Here is a 5,705-nt window from a genome sequence, read left to right on the forward strand (position 1 = left end):
GTGGGGTTGTTAACCAATGTCATAAAACAACATGTGTACTTCTGTTTCATGAGGAACTATTTGTTCTGTAAGCCTTCACCTGAAGTACAATAAAAAAAAAAATGTTGAAATGGCAAAATTTTTGTTATGTAATATGTTACATATATATGGATCCCTGGTGGCACAATGGTTAAGAGCTTGGCTGCTGACAAAAAGGTCAGCAGTTCAAGTATGAGCAGCCATCTAAGATACTCCACTGGTCTCACCCCATCTGGAGCAAGGGAGAATGAAGAAAACTAATGACACAAGGGAAAGATTAGTCCAAAGGACTAATGGACCACAACTACCACAGCCTCCACTAGACTGAGTCCAGTACAACTAGATGGTGCCCGGCTACCACCACTGACTGCTCTGATAGGAATCACAACAGAGGGTCCCGGACAGAGCTGGAGAAAAATGTGGAGAAAAATTCTAACTCACAAAAAAAGACCAGGCTTACTGGCCTGACAGAGACTGGGGAAACTCCAAGAGTATTGCCCCCAGACACCCTTTTAGCTCAGTACTGAAGTCACTCCTAAGGTTCACCCTTCATCCAAAGATCAGACAGACCCATAAAACAAAACAAGACTAAAGGGGCACACCAGCCCAGGGGCAAGGACTAGAAGGCAGCAGGGGACAGGAAAGCTGGTAATAGGGAACCCAAGGTCTAGAAGGGAGAGTGTTGACATGTTGTGGGGTTAGTAACCAATATTGGTGAAACAATATGTGTACTGTTTAACGAGAAGCCAGTTTGTTCTGTAAACCTTCATCTAAAGTTAAAAAAAAAAAAATTGGCAGTTCAAACTCACCAGCCGCTCCTTGGAAACCCTATGGGGCAGGTTCTACTCTGTCCTATAGGGTCACTATGAATCAGAATCAACTCAATGGCAACGGGTTTTGTGTATATATATAACACTACAATTAAAAAATGATACCCCTTTAAGAATAAATTTTCTCTTGCAACTCCTACTTTCTCAACACCTCCAAGCCAGGAGCGCAAAGGCCATGTTTGACTTCCCAAAATTTATCTACTCCTCAGGACTGAGCCTGGGGGAGGCAGGTGGGAGCTGTCTGTGTGGACTCTGGAAAGACTGAGTTAAGCACAGTGGGTGGGCTGAGGGTGGCCCCTTCCCCGTCAGGCCCAAAGGTCCAGCAGGGAGCACATAACGAGCCAGTCCAAGGCTGCCCCCACTCTCATCTGACTTGATAAAATAAACAGCAGCTGTGGAAAGAGAGAGCTGGGGCCATGACTCAAAGGACCATGGGGTCAAGGGAAGAGTATTTTGTTTTTTTAAGATGGAGGAGACTGGGGCATATTTCACTGCTGAGGAAAATGTTCCACTTGAAAGACAGACATTGCATACATAAGAGAGATAGTTGATTAGTGCAGGATTCTTGAGGAGGCTGAGGAGCATGGCCCAGAGCACCAAGAGAGAGACTGCCCTCAGAGGAGGGAATGAGCAAGTACATCACTTGGAACAGGGAAGCAGCTCGGTCAGCCCAGCCTGAGCTCAGAGTCCAGTGATCAAGAGCATGGGATCTGGAGTAAAACAGAGCTGGGTTCAAATCCCAGGTCTACCACTTCTAAGCTGGGTGACTTTGGCCAAGTTGCCCAACCTGTCTGAGCCTCCATTTCATCATCCAAAAGATAAGAATTCTATATTTCTATCATAGGGTTGTCTTAAAAACTACATGAAATAATGTATATAAAAGGCTTAGCCTAATAGGGAAGAGCCTCTAAAACATGGATATTGTGTCACAATCAGTAGCAATTAAAAAGAACGAGGAGGATATTTACATACAGGCATGGAAACATCTACAAGACATACTTCAGAGATTTTTAAAAAGGAAATTACAAAGTAAAATATACAGTAAGATACCATTTATATTTAAAAAATCCATATAACTGCAATGGATTGAAAAACATGTATAAGTCCATGAGCTCATAATACATATATACATACATACATATATATGGAGTCCCTGGGTGGTACAAATGGTTAAGCGCTCTGCTATTAACTAAAAGATTGGTGGTTCAAGCGTACCTAGAAGCACCTTAGAAGAAAGGCCTAGGGATCTACTTCTGAAAAATCAGCCATTGAAAGCCCTAGGAACCGCAGTTCTACTCTGATACACATGGGGTCGCCATGAGTCAAAATCCACTTGACAGCAACTGGTTTTGCTTTATTTTTTATATACATACATGAATACATGCATATATACATACATGAAACCTAGTAAGTCAAGTGAATTTTCAAGGTTGCTAGGGGACCAACTCATTACTTTGGAAAGAATTAAATAAAGGGGGAAAAATTAAGCATTTTTCTAATTCCCATTAACAGTTTAGTTCAAAGTAACCAAACTCAACTAATAAAGAAAATAGAATTTGAATACCACCATTTAATAACTCCTACTGAATTAGTGAATCTGGGTACTGAGTATTGATGGGTGACAACATCACAAAAAGAAAGGCAATCAGAAATCATGCATGTGCTGAGAGAAGAGCTGAGAGAGTTTTGCCAAAAAATCAAATCGGAATCTGATCGCATCTGTAGAGGCAACTAGCAATTTACAGGAAAGACAAGGACAGAGGAATGTATTAACAACAAGGGACTGTAAGCATTTAAATCCAGACTGTGGGAAACTCTCTGGATAAACCACCAGGTTTGTGAAAAAAATAAATAAAAGCAATGGGAAAGAAAAGGACAGGAGCTTAAAGATTAAAAGATAAGTCACTGATGGGAGATTGAAACTCTTACTCAATGCTGGTGGGAATGCAAAATGGTACAATCACTTTGGAAAACGATATGGTGTTCCTTAAAAAGCTAGAAATACCATACGATCCAGCAATCCCACTCCTAGGAATATACCTAGAGAAGTAAGAACCTTCACACAAATAGACGTAAGCACACTCAAGTTCATTGCAGCATTATTCACAATAGCAAAAAGATGGAAACAACCTAAATGCCCATCAACAGATAAATGGATTCACGAATTATGGTACATACACACAACAGAAAACTGCAATGACAAAGAGCAATGATGAATCCTCGAAACATCTCACAATGTGGATGAATCTGGAGGGCATTATCCTGAGTGAAATAAGCTAGTGACAAAAAGACAAGCTTTGTATGAGACCACTATTATAAGAACTCAAGAAAAGGTTTACGCAGAGGAAAAAAAAATTTTTTTGATGGTTGCAAGGGTGGGGAGGGAGGGAGAGGGGAAATCACTAACTAGATACTAGACAAGTGTCAACAGTGAAGGGAAAAACAACACACAATATACGGAAAGTCAGCACAATTTGACCAAAGCAAAGACACAGAAGTTTCCTAGATACATCCTAACACTTTGAGGGACTGAGTTTCTGGGGCTGGGGGCTGGGGACCATAGTGTCAGGGGATGTCTAAGTCAATTGATATAACATAGTTCATGAAGAAAATGTTCTACATCTTACTTTGGTGAGTAGCATCTGGAGTCTTGAAAGCTTGTGAGCAGCCATGTAAGATGCATCTATTGGTGCCATACCATCCAGAGCAAAAGAGAATGAAAAAAACCAAAGACACAAGGAAAATATTAGCCCAAAGGACTAAAGGACCATGTGAATCAGAGCCTCCACCAGCCTGAGCACAGAAGAACTAGATCTGGGGTACCACCACCAACTGTTCTGACAGGGATCACAGCAGAGAGTCCCAGACAGAGCAGGAGAAAAATGTAGAACAAAATGCAAATTCACAAAAAAAGACCAGACTTACTGGTCTGACAGACACTGGAGGAACGCCCAAGACTATGGGCCCTGGACACCCTACTAAGTCAGAATTAAAGCCACTCCCGAAGCCCACTTTTCAGACAAAGATTAGACAGGCCTATAAAACAAACAATAACACACGCGAGGAACATGCTTCTTAGTTCAATCAAGTATACGAGACCAAATGGGCAACTCCTGCCCAAAAGCAAGACAAGAAGGCAGGAAGTGACAGGAACTGGACAAATGGACACAGGGAACCCAAGGTGGAAAGGGGGAGCATGCTGTCACATTGTGGGGATTGTAACAAATTTCACAAAACTATATGTGCATAAATTTTTGAATAAGGAATTAACTCGAGCTGTAAACTTTCACCTAAAACACAATAAAATAAAAAAAAATTAAAAGAAAGGATAAGTCATGCCATTGATATGTGTAGACCATATTTGGATCCTGATTCAAACACACAAACTTTTGAAAGAAATAATGAAACCATTAGAGTAAACTTAATATGTACTAGCTATTTGAACAATTTAAGAATGATTATTAATTTTGTAGGTGCCTATCTGGGGTTCGGTTCCCCAGAGGCAGAAGCTGAGGTAAGAATTCACGTGTAAGTGATTTATTAAGGAAGTGCAGCCAAGAAAACCTGGTAAAGAAAGGGAGAAGCAGATAGGGAACGAGAGGAAAGCAGTTGTTGTCATAGCAACCCTATAGGAAAGAACAGAACTGCCCCCATAGGGTTTTCTAGGCTGTAATCTTTACAGGAGCAGATTGCTGCTAGAGGGTTTGAACCACCAACCTTTCAGTTAGTAACCTAGTTCATTAACCATTATTCCACCGGGGCACCTTGAAGAAAGCAGGCAAGGGTACAATTTGAGGCAAAGTCCCAGCCTCGTCTGATCCTGTAGGGAGCTCTGGGATGGAAATTACACTACAGAATTTGTCCTGCCGTGAGGCAAGAGAGCTGGCTTTCATAGCCAGGCACCAGTCACTAGCTATGGGCTACCTCAGGGAGGGGCATGGGATAAGGAAGTTGTGGGGAGGGGGAGAAATGTCCTCTCCAAGGCTCTCTGGGCAAAGCAGGAATTGTGACTTAGTGTACATCACCCTTTCCAGGGAGAGAGGGTATAGTCTTAATTTAAACATGGAAGGGTCTGACCCAACTTCCCCAAAACCTTGGACCCTTTATGCAAATCAGCTCCTGGAGCACACACCAGCGTCCCAAGGCTTTCTGAAGCATTTATGCAAATTTAGAGCTTACAGTGACATTTCTTTCAGCACTTTTTAATGTAAATCTTTCTAAAATGTATTGCATCACAGAACTAAGGTCAAGGAAGAAAGATTACTGAACACAATTTAAATTTTTCTAAATGACTTAAACCAAAAAAAAAAAAACAAACCAAACCCGTTGCCTTCCAGTCAATAACTCAAAAAAAAAAACAAAAACCAAAAAACAAACAAACCCATTGCCATCAAGTTGATTCCGATTCACAGCGACCGTATACCAAACCCAAATCAAACCTGTTGCCGTAGAGTCCTGCCCTTCATCCAGAGCACTACCACCTGACTAGATAGCACCTATGCCCCCACTTGGCAGCTCCTGCTACAACAGAACCCTTGGCCATCACTGACTTTCGGGCCCCACCAACTGCCCATCCACATGGCTCCAGTCTCTCCTTGGGACCCAGGTGGCTTACAGCGCCCATATCGAGGTTTTCCAGTGGTCTTGACTTTGGTTGGCTTGTCGTCTCTTTTCATTCCAGATACCTTTTCTTTTGCTTTACAGTGAGTTGTTTTTCATCTGCTGCATGCTGAATCAGATAACCAGGGCTGCTAGACTGGAGTGTAAACTGTGAATCAATAAGTTCCGAATAAATGTCTGAGGGTCACGGTTAGAGCTCTAGACTTGCTTGGGCCTCAGCAGCGTGGGCCCAGCTGG

This window comes from Trichechus manatus, unplaced genomic scaffold (assembly GCF_000243295.1).
Source record: "Trichechus manatus latirostris isolate Lorelei unplaced genomic scaffold, TriManLat1.0 scaffold00033, whole genome shotgun sequence".
In the NCBI taxonomy this organism is placed as follows: domain Eukaryota; kingdom Metazoa; phylum Chordata; class Mammalia; order Sirenia; family Trichechidae; genus Trichechus; species Trichechus manatus.